This window comes from Euprymna scolopes, chromosome 7 (genome assembly GCF_053919585.1).
Source record: "Euprymna scolopes isolate OS-2025 chromosome 7, ASM5391958v1, whole genome shotgun sequence".
Taxonomy (NCBI): Eukaryota; Metazoa; Mollusca; class Cephalopoda; order Sepiida; family Sepiolidae; genus Euprymna; species Euprymna scolopes.
The window spans coordinates 92066852-92079373 of NC_136488.1; the positions used below are offsets into that span (position 1 = coordinate 92066852).

The window sequence follows — 12522 nt, forward strand, 5'->3', positions numbered from 1 at the left end:
AATATATAAATCTCACTACGTCTGTGTGTGTGTCTGTCTCTGTATTTTCAATTTGTATCTCCTCCTAGACGTGGGATCGTTAGACGATATGCAATAGCTCAAAAGATTGCATTTTTGGTGCATAATTTTATTAGGGGCATTTAATTGATTAAAATAATTGCTAAGGGCTTCAAAAGAAAAGTGTTCAAACTTGAAAGCAATAAGACATTGACGAGCGTAGTACAATGGCGTCATTATCCGCATGCGTTACATCGAGTAAAAGAGAAATGTATTTATTAAGCTATTTCACAACGTTTTGAAAGCGACTGTCTATGTGGTGCAACAGCTAACGTGACTGATTACTAGCACAAGTGTTGCGGTTTCGATCCTTTTCTTTTCTTTCTTTTTTTACATTCCGATGATCTTGATTTTAAATTGTTATATAATGAATACACAATAACACTTTTATTTTTAAAAAATACAGAGGAATGTGTTTGCTTTACGCAACGAAAATGTCATATTTAAATATATATATATATATGATATATCGGCTTATTTGTTACATTACCAAAATTACGTAAATAGATCAAGTAATGGCAGTTGTATTGGATTTCCTCCTAAATATAACACAACAGAAAATTACATAAACGTATCGAGTTCTTTAATTTTTACATTAGAAAAATGGTACTTGTGCAATATCCTAATCGAGAAATTAGGTACTTGTACCGTATAGTATCCATATGAAAAACAAAGAAAACTTTACCTGTGGCGTACATAAAAGTAATCAGAGCCGAAAATTATATAATATATTCGAGTAGTATGACATTTATATTTATTAATATATTCGAGTAGTATGACATTTATATAAGAAATAAGGTGCTTTTTTATTATAGCACTCTATTATAAAAACAAACCCTCACCTATGACATACGGAAAAGTTCGCACAACAGAAAATTATGTAAAGTCATTGAGTAGTTTCATCTATATATTATAAATAAGGTACTTGCGCATTATCTTACCCAAGAAATAAGGTACTTGTGTAGTATAGTACTCATATGAAAAACAAATAAAATCCTACCTGCGATATAAAAGTCATTAAAACCAAAAATCACGTTATATATTCGAATAGCATGACTTTTAAATGAGAAATAAGGTGCTTCTTCACTATAGCAATAGATGAAAAACAAAGAAATTCTTACTCTAGACGCACAGAAAATTCAGCACAAAAGAAAATTACTTAAAAGTATCGAATTTTTTACATTTTTAATTAGAAAAAATGGTATTTCTACAGTATCCTACCCAGGAAATAAGGTACTTGTACAGTGAAGTACCCATATGAAAAACAAAGAAATTCTTGTCTGTGATGTACGTAAGTTATCAAAATCGAAAATCATGTAATATATTCGAGTAGTATAACATTTATATAAAAAAAATCCAGTGCTTCTTCACGATAGCACTCTGATGTTAAAAACAAACAGACTCTTACCTGTGATATACCAAAAGTTTAGCACAACAGAAACTTATGGTAATAATTTTAAATATGTGTTGTATATTACCAGCCTTGCGTAAAGATTTTTTCCACATACCTGCTGTAAATTTCCTGTCCAATGAAGGTACAATTATTCCATACATATAGCGTGTAATACCCGTCCTAGGGTAGGTAAAATATTTCTTTGCTCAAGATGGCAAATGATACATAAGCATAAAAATTTCCTCTATTCTAAGAATAGCAGGTATTGTCAGAATTTTTCTTATTGTTTAGTATTTATATAAAAATATTATTTTATCTTTTGGCTATGGAAGAAATAACAAGTAAAACTATACCCCCGGCCCGATTTAAACGCCATATTGAATTTTTAACTCTCATATGTTTAAAAACGTTAACAGATCTACATTGACTTATAACTAGGGCTATGACAACAGAATATTCTCTTCATTGATTTGACAATGAAGTATATATCCGACACAGACACAGTTAATCAACCGAGAATCACATCACTCTATATAAAAGCATATAATATATCAACGGATACACACTCGAGAATTAAAACAAGGAAAAGAATATGCTGTTGTCCTAGACCTACTTACAACCATGCGCACAGTGTCAGTGTTGTTGTAGAACTATACATCTACTCGATTTGAAAATTCGTAAAGTAATTCTGCAGAAGCACTTATACCGGCATTATGGATTATACCAGTTTTCGACAAACTGCATTGTTCAGATCTTATTATTTTATTGCATTTTTATTCAGGGAATATCATTTAAATATCCTTTATTGTATTTTTTATACTTTTTCGAACACTAGCATTTCAGCCCGGCGTTGCCGAGGTGTTTGGAGGTGTATGTTGGGCAAAAAAAGCGGTCAATTTTTTTAACTGACCCCTATTATGACCCCTTAACATTTATTGTTTTGGGCTCAAATCAAGTTATTAAGTTAGATCCATGTCCGAGGAACCTATATCTAAAAGTTCAAGTGTTTAGACCCAAAATTGTCGGAGGAGTTTGGTAGAGTTCTCAAAGGTCAAGTCATTGAACTTTGGCCCCTTAACAGACAAATTTCTAGCCGAAACCGATCACAAAGCTTTTCCCAAATCTCAGTATTCTGTATATCAAATTTCGAATATGTAGATTGAAATTTGACAGAGTTATTGCGTAGGGAAAATGTACACACACACACACACACAGATACACAGACGCGTTCACTTTTATAAATATATAGATAGATAGATTTACAGTTGTTCATTTTTTTGCACTAACAACATTATAGCAAGTCTATAAAAATTTTGTTTTCGCTAATTATTTATCTCTTTTTAAAAAAAAAAAGGCCAAATTTTATTAAACTCCATGTGTTATAGAAATGATTCACAGATTTCTTGTTGTTGAACAATAAATTTTGTAAATGTTAATTCGTAATTTAATTCCCCTGGTATAAAAATATTATATATAGAAAGTTTGAATGATTATTAGACACTGTCCTCGAGTGTATTCGATCTCTCTATACAAAGGTTTATCAGGACAATCAGTCATGAAGCTACTTAACCCGTCAAAGAAACACTGACCAAACATTCAATCTAACATAGTATTCGAAGTCTAAGATCCCCTTGACACGGCTATCCACTGGCTCATATGAGAAATTGTGCGCCTTGTCTTTGTGATGTTATCTCAAGTAGAAACACTTTACTGTGCTCTCCAGTAATCAATCCTCGTCTTAAAAATTTATAATAATGCATTAAATGTAATTATGTTTAGTCTCTGGATAAGTCCATTATTCATGAAATAGGTATATCAGCTTACCTCATAACACTAAATGTAGCATAGAGAGGTTGAACCGCTTTTTATGACACTACTAATTGCATGTTCTGCATCTGATGGAGTTTGAGCCCGTTCCAAGCTTACAGACGCCATATGGGGTTTTGCCTAGTAAGACAGGTATCATATGCTGTATCTTAGTGGTGTTATCTTGCCTTTCAAGTGCTGGTTTTCATCTGTAAAATGCTGCACTCACTGCTTTCATGCTGAGTTCGCTTATAACAATATATACAGGGCCTCCCGTGAAGATGCAGAAAAGAAATTGTCAAATAATTTACAAAACAGTCAGATGCATTAATTTACAAAACAGTCGGATGCATTAAATTCAATATCTAGGCTGTGAAATAATAGTAGCGCCAGTATTATCTTTATCAGAAAAGAAATCTTATAATAATGTTTATAATAGTGTTAATAATAATTTCGTTTGGATATAGTATGTAATCGATTAAATCGATTTATATAACATAATTTTGTTCATGAATAACCCAGATTGAAAAATAGAGTAATTTCCTGGCTATGCAAAATTTACTTGTTTGTTTCCGAAGAAAATTAATAGAAATAAATACGCTTTTAGTAAAAGAGAAACAGTCTACTTGATGACAACTTCCGGCTTTAAAATCGGAAGTAAACATGAGGTGATTATAAAAAAAACTGTTACTATCTTTTAGGTTCGATGATTCTGTTTAAGACAGGTGAAGCTCAGACAATAGCCCTTGATTTTTCAAAAGCTTTTCAAACGTCACACATGAAGGTATTTTCGTGAAAATGAAATCATATGATATTGCTGGAGAAATACTTAATATAATTAGATCCTTTTTTTTAAAACAAGAGAAAATTGAGGGACGCACATCTAAACAATATGATAGTAATGCGGGTGTACCTCAGAAGTCGATCGTTGGATATTTATTATTCATCATATTCATAAATCTCCCTGATAAAATTGTGTCTGAGATGGGTATATTTTCTGATGACACCAACTCTTGATATATCCAAAACCATTGACAAGGTCTGGCATAAAGAGCTTTTCAAGAAAATTAAATTATATCGTATTTCTGGACGGATACTTAAGATAATCCGACCCTTTAAAGACTAGAACAGAATCTAGGTGTTTTTCTCTATACAATGACAGATCGACATGCAAAACATTGAGTCTGTTCGGACGGTTTTTTTTTTTTGTTTTTTTTTTTACACAGTGGTCACCACTTATCACCATTATCAAGGCCCGGAAACCACTCAGGGATAAGGGTTACTGCAAGTACATTACGTTAGTGTGGAGATTTGATGAAGTGTTTACTTAAGGGGGTGGTTCATTAGGAATTTGTTAACGTAGGACTTGAACACATCCAAGTTGTAGTAAGGTGGGAAGCAGGCAGACGGAACAGAGTTCCACAGGCGCGCAGTTCTAAGAAAGAAGCTTTGTTCATGGAATCCACGTTTTGATTTAGGCACAGATAAAGAGTGGGGGAAATTTTTCACAGTGGATTCGGCTAGACGGGTGAGGGGGGACCAGAGATTGGAGTTCAGACGAGCACCTGCCATGGAAATAACGATAAAACAAGGATAGGCTCGCAACGTCTCTTCTGTGGGAGAGAGGTTACAAGGTAGAGAAAAGGGCATCCCCCACTAAGCCACGAAGTCTATTTTGTACTCTGTCAAGGCAGGATAGGCTGTTTTTAGCAGCTCCTGCCCAGATATGGCAACAGTATTCCATCCTTGGACGTACTTGGCTTTTATATAGATAGATAATTGCATCAGTAGTGAGATATCTTCTGGAGCGGTAGAAGGATTCCACGATCTTTCCAGCGACCTTGGCAACAGACTTGATGTACGTGTTCCATTTCAGATCAGGAGTAAATGTTAAACCCAGAAGCTTGTCAAAACACGGGGCCTCTCCCAGACGAGAGCCATCCATCCCAATTGATGCCAGATGGGGATCAAAGCGTTGATGATGTAAGGATAGGAGTTTGGTTTTAGATGAATATTAGATGTAACCAGCCACGTCTTCCCCCACTGAACCACGCGCTCGATATCAGAGGAGAGAGAATCAGAGAGAGCTTTGTCATTTACAGCCTTTGAGGTTTTGCCGTAGATGGTCGATTCATCAGCATAGATGTCAACGAATGATTTAAGTATGTGTTTAGGGAGGTCATTGATGTAGATCATGACAAAACCTCCCCTCATCATCTGTCTTATTTGAATGGGTCAGCCATTCCACGTTATGGACGTTGAAGTCACCACAGATGTGGATGTTAGCCGAGGGATGTGAAGACAGTATGTGGTCTATTTTCTCAGATATGCTCTTAAAGATAGTAACTCCGCTGTTGTGGGGCATATAGAGGGCAAATATAAATGCAGTGGTGTTAGCAAGTGCAACCCTGAAGCACATATAGGGTAAATTAGGATCTTCTCTAGAGATATCCCTGCCACACGGGAAGCCATCTTCAATGTAGGCACATATTCCATGCCCATGGCGATCTTGGGGGTCAGATTTAGCTGTTAAATTAGAGTATCCGTTAATTATGAACTCATCTAGGGAAGTAGTCGGCCCTATTCCAGTTTCGCTTACAAATAATATGTTCGGTTTTGTCTCCTGTAATCGGGTTTCAACCTCTGGAAGGTTGGAACGTAGACCCCTGATATTGGAGGAGACCTGGTAGTAGGGGTCTACGTTGGAAGATGGGGTTCTAGGTCTATTCGAGTTTTTTTTTTCTGGAGATATTTCATGTTGAGGTTTTAGGAATTGTGAAAACAGGCCGGCATATTTGGTTAGAGCGGGAAAGTAAGAGAGAAAAAGACAGGAAATGTTTTTTGTAGCACACGAAAAGGTAAAGCCGTAACAATTACCCACTAGTATGGCATCGAGAGGCCCCACCAGAGACTACTGCATGGTCCAGATCCACTCACCAAATGGCAATACAGCAGTCCCAGTACTTTCCGCCTGCTGATAGGACAGCCTCCTTAGTGGTTAATCCAAGGTTCGGGTCCCTGACTATCAGGCGGATTACGTCAGCCCAGACAAAACGTTTACCTCCAGCACCCTTACTAGTGACATGGCCACAAGGATAGACACAGAGACAGAAAAATTTCCGACATCTCAGACTACTGTTCATCAAGTACTACCGACCTTTAAGCAGCTGTTTCCTCACCCTTTGTCAGAAAAATCACTCATTGAATGAGGACTGAGGGACAAAAAAGGAGAAGCGAGAGTTACTGGAGCTGCCGATAACACATCCACTGTATTATCTACTCTCCATTAAAAAAAAGAAAAGGGGAGGAGGGGAATGGGTACAAGTGACTTGTTTATATCTAAGTAGCAAGTCCGGTGCTAAGTTATCAATTCAGGACACTTTTGATGATAATACCCCCTCCCATATTAATGGGTTGAAGTTTGTCGTTATCTATCTCGAGTTTGAATAATGGAGCTTCACCTTTATAATTAAAATCCAATAATTAACTTTTATCAATTTGTAAAGTCGGCTTAATATTAATTTACATTCGAGTTTAGATAATTATTCAAGGTTTTAATTTAGGAGGTTCGTTTTCATACGTGGCTTTTTCTTTGCTAATGTCACTGTATTATATTTCGAATATAATAGAAAATAAGACTAACTATATTAGATGGTTTGATTGGCTAGCCAGGAAGCAAGCATTTTCAATATAGGCAAGCTTTCAGTAATAGTATATATTAAGTATATTACTTAAATAAAGTCCTAACTTTATCTACTCTAATAGAGAAAAATAATTCACGGCATTTTGTTTTGTTTGTTATCGTTAGTTTCCTTTGTAGCATGGGGGGCGTGACGAATAAGACAGGAAATGGATACAAATAAATACAAATACATAAATAAAACAAGAAAAACAAGTTTGAACAAGGTAAACATGAAAAACATTTAGGATGAATTTTTAAAATACTTAACGTCCGTTTGCCATAATAGTCCAGCGTCTTTTTGCCAACTGGCATGTTGTGTCTTTCTAGAGCATAAGAAGATTTCTATTTCCCGAGTAATTGTGCACGTGTTCCTATCTATTGATAGAATAAAAGTCGTTACGTTCAGATGTGTAAATATTAAAATTACCTTCTTTTTTTTTTTTTTTAAAGTCCTAACTTTTTTTTTATTCCTTAAAAGTCCTAACTTTATCTACTCTAATAGAGAAAAATAATTATTTCCGATTTTAAAGCCGTTTGTTATCGTGGTGATATTATCCGAGCACAGAGAGTAGCTAATGTTGGCCTGGTTGATATAGATAGGGGTGGGTGGAGTAAGTTCCGGGAACTTCTGTCAAAAGTAAACAGCAAGGTGTTAGCACTGTCGATTAAGAGAAAACGTTTATTAGGTGTGTGTATGCAGCATCATCGTGACGTATGGAAGGAAACCTGGCCAGTGAGGATTGAGAACGTGTGTTATAATGAAATATGTGCAGAGCAAGAAACCGCATGTTACATTGAAAGAATGTATGAAATTTCTTTAATTAGTAGATGCTGAACTATTGAAGTAGCGAGGAAAGACCAAGAAAAATACAGGAAGAAGCTATTAGGATGGACTTAAGACAAAGAGGAATAAATAAAAGCGTAGCCAGGTTTAGGGTAGTTTAGAAGTCAATTTCTAAATGCAACACATGCCAGTATGTAAAACGAAGGTTAAACTGATGACAATGAGGAGGAGGAGGATAGACAGGAAGAGGAGGATGTATGATATATATGGAAGCCATTTATATGTATGAATTTTTACAAATAGAGCAATTTTCAGTGGATAATGATCTCCATTGATTATACAATGAAAGTAAGTAATGAATATTTTGATTAATATTTTACTGAAATAAAACATCCTTCGGATATGTTTGTAATCGATTAAATCGATTGAAATAATATAATTTGTTTATGAAAACTACAGACTGAAAATATACAATAATTCGCTGGCTAGGTAGAATCAAATATCGATTTGTTAGACGTAAGGCTATTTTAATCTAGAGTTGACAATCCCGGTGTAGTTTCTTTATATATTAAATAATTTTTTAAATCTTTTTTTTATTTATTTATTTTTTTTTTTACGTTTTAATAATTTCATCCTTCTTTCATTTCTATTTCTCTCTCTCTCTCTCTCTTTCCTTCTCTCTCTCTCTCTCTCTCTCTCTCTTAAACATACGGTTGGAGAAACAGGGAGCAGGGAGGTAACTCTAAAGGCCAACCGTCCAAGGAAGGAAGCTTTTCCTCCCTCCCCTTTCTTTCTTTCTTTTTTCTTCCTTTTTTCCCTGTTTGTTTATTTTATTACAATTTAACCTTATACATTCCTTTCTTTCTTTCTTTCTTTTTAGATATAATATTACTTAACTAGCATGACCTGTGGAAATTCCACGGAATGAGAAATATCAACAATATGTTTTGATAAAACTAATATTCTTCTGGAGAATGCAAAAAAAGTTAGGGAGTTTTTTTACAGAAAAACTAATAACACGCAACAAATATGAGTTTATTAGCATTTCTATGAAAATAATATCCATTGCATTTTAAATATAGAACTGATCCAAATGTGATAAAGTTTAAGTACTAATAAATACTCATAAAATAACATTGTGTTAAATAGTTCAATACGAATAATAAAATCACATTATAAGAAACAATCTTTAATTTACTCCTTCAGTTCAACACTACTTGGTAGACAATACTTTTGTCCTGTTTCTTTCGAATGTTCCCCTTTTATGTAACGTTTTGTTGACTTTTTTCTTTGATGAAGAACCGCTTCATGTCGAAATTACAATGCGTTACTGTCTCCCACGATTACAACAATGATTAAATATTATTCTGATATTTAAAAATGAGATTACATAAAAGGGAGATCCCACTTATGTTCCTGTCTAGGGTTTCCAAATTGGCCTTTTTAAAGCTAAATTTCACGAATTTGGCCTATTGTTGATCAGTTTGGCCTTCGAAAATTATGTTTGCCTTTTCTAACGAGTAACGTACGGAATAACAAAGGAATAAACAAGCAGATCATTGTATGGATGCCTTTCTTTTCTCTGTCCTTTTTACTTTATATTCTAATAAATGTATCCTTCTTTCAATTTTATCTCTTTATATCTTAATGTTATCATATTTTTCCTCTCTCCGAATCTTTATTCATTTTTTATTTTGCTAAGAGTCACCACTTATCAAGGTGTACAGGCCACTTGAGAATGTCAGGTGGTCGGTTAAACAACACCGTAATGATTGGTAATGTTTGTAGTGATTGGTCAGGATTTGTTTATTTAAGAGTGCGATTTAACAATAATTTATTCACATTGAACTTGAAAATAACCATGTTATAGTCAGTTGAGAAGTACCCTCGCGGTATTGTGTTTCACAGACGGGTAGTTCTCGGAAATAAACTTTGCTCATGAAAGTTTCATTGCATTTCTTTCCTTTTTGTTTGTTTCTTTCAATTTCTTTACTCCACCCACTGCACTTCTCAAATATTGTTTCTCTACACATTTCTCCAACTTCTTTCTTCTTCTTCTTCTTCTTCTTCTCTTTTTTCTTTTTCTTCCTTCCCATCATGCATGCAATCTTCCTTTTGATTTCATCCGTTAGACTATATAAAATATTTTCTTAATCTTTCCACCAGTCTCCTGTTTTGCCAAACAAACATTTACTTTTTTAATACAAATTGTCTAATTTTGTAAACTTAAATCTTTCTCTTGTCTTTTTCAATGTCTGTTTAAACTTGACGTCCGTCGGTCGGTCAGCTATTTTCAAAATGGCTTCTCTTTTCGCTATTTTTTTTTTTTTTTTTTTTTTTTGCTTCATGGTCTTTTTTTCTTTCTTTCTTTTGTGCAAGGGGCAGAGAAATATTTTTGTTGATATTGAAAGCAAAAGTCGACTTTCTTTAGAGCTGCTTGTTATTCTCCAAGACTCTCTTGAGTGTTGACGCTTTCTGTTCGCTAAACACTCGGCTGAGAATAGAAGCTGGCAACTTTTCCCAAGAATGTCTGTCTGTCTGGATTCTGGCATCGTCTGTTTTATTCATTATCCATTTATTTATACAGCGAAGATTTCTAGCTCTCTTTTCATCTAACATAGCCTGAGGTGTTTTTTTGTCCAACATAAATCCATCATCGCCGGCAGATCTAACCAGACCATAATAAACATTGCTCTTACAAAGAGAGCAGGTCTTCCGCCCTCCTCCTTCTTCTCGCCCTAATATTCTCCCCTCCCCCTTTTCTACCTCCCTTTCCATTTCTCCCCCTTCTTTTTTCTACTAATACTACTACTCTTACTATTACATCTATGATTACTGTCAGTATTATTGTTCAATAAATAAATAAATATAAAAACTGTTAACCACTTAATAGGTCTCCTCCTCCCTCTCATTTCTCTTCTCGTTCTCCTCATCCAATAAAAATTGCTCTTAAGAAGAGAGCAGATATCCACCCCACCTCATCATTCTTCCTCCCACCACAACTACTACTCTCATTATCATTTCTACTCTTACTTTCACTCGTTTTCCTAAATAAACAGAGTAAATAAATATAATTTCGATGGAAGCTACTTAATATGATTATTTAAGGTCTGTCACTTTTTGATAACAGGAGATGAAAGATTGATAACATTAAACAAAAATGTTCTATAATTCGAGCTGATTATTCGTTATGAACAGCTTTTCGATAAGAAATACAACATGGTACAGAGGGGTTCGTAATTGGCTTAATGGATACAATCAAATAATATGGAATTGGTTATGCACAGTTCAAATTCTGCAAGATCTATTATTATATATACTAACAAAGGTTACATTGTTTTTGCTAGTACATATAATCTAAGGTTACTGGTACAGCTTTTGAACCAGACAAAACTTGTCTAGGTTAGGTTTAAGGTTAGGATTTAGTTTAGAGTTAGGTTAGAGTTTTAAAAAGTTCAGTTTCTGTCTGGTTTGAAAACTGTGGCAGTACTATTTTCAAATGTGACAATTTTTATCAACATATACTACGCCTCCATCAAAGGAGGATGTAACGACTGGGAGGATGCGTTTATGACAACAGAACAAATACTACACTACCCTTCTCAAAAGCCAGCGGCAATGTCTGGAAGGATGCTATCATAAAGAACGATTGTCTACTATACTACCGCCGTTCCACTCACCCCTTCCCAAAGGATGATGCATGGGAGGATTGCCTCATGATAAATAAATAAAAGGGGGAGATAATGCCTGGAATGATTCCTCCCATAAAAGAGGGTGGTAATACCTGGAAGGATGATGTCATGATGATGGAACATACACTATATTACGACCCCCAATATTCTCTCAGACTTTATGCTCTATCTCTCCACTTAAACCCTATGTATCGCTTTATTGCAAGTCAATATTTTTTTTTGTAACTTTGCAATTGCTATGAAACGCAAAGAAGTAAAATTTGGTACACTGAAAGAGCATAGCAAGGTACCTTATTTCTCTGATTTGTGTAGAATTTGAACAAATATTTTGAAAATTATGCTAATGTTTCTATTTTCTGGTAATTTTAATTGTGTATCACTTTATTGCAGGTTTCCCAAAATGCGTACAAAGGGTCGATTGACAGCTAGTGAAAAGGAACGTGTTGTTGCAGACCTTGCAGAAGGTTTATCTCTCATAGATCAAGCCAAGGAGTTTGGAAGAGGTCGAAGAACATTGTCTACATTTGTTGAAAATCTAAACATCAAACCAAGGAAGGACAAAAACATAAATCAGTTTCTGTTAAAAAAAATTCGCCATCAACTTATAAAGCAGCTAAGCTGCAACAGTGTTGCTATATTTGGCAAGGCTGGAATGCCTTCCTTGTCCAGAAAGACACACTGCAATGTCTTAAACGAAATTGCAAGGAGTATTAAGCCCAAAGCAAACCTGTTTTAAACCAAACTCATAAGGAAAATACAGATATTTATATATCTAGATAGATAGACGAATATGGCTCAGAAATATATGAAAACCAGTTTTAAAAATGTTCTTTTAACCTATGAGGTCAGAGTAACCCTTGATGGGCCAGATGGATGGGCCAAAGTTTGGAGTCCTCTTGGATTCCCTACCCCTCATCGATTCAGTCGTCAACAGTGAGGTAGAGGTGTCATGTTTTGGGCTGGAATAATTTGCAATGAACTAATGGGACCATTTGGAGTCCCAGAAGGTGTGAAACTGACAAACCAGTCTTATGTTTTATTTTTAAATGAGCAGTTGTCACCATGGCCTGATGATCTTCTATTGGCGCATCACCACAAATTGATTTTT

General features: G+C 34.9%; 1 long non-coding RNA gene across 1 annotated transcript in view; it reads left to right on the forward strand.

The window, feature by feature from the left end:
* LOC145279826 (uncharacterized) overlaps nucleotides 1-12522 on the forward strand; it is a 302766-nt gene that overhangs the window by 239309 nt on the left and 50935 nt on the right. The gene's annotated exons all lie outside the window — the stretch shown is intronic.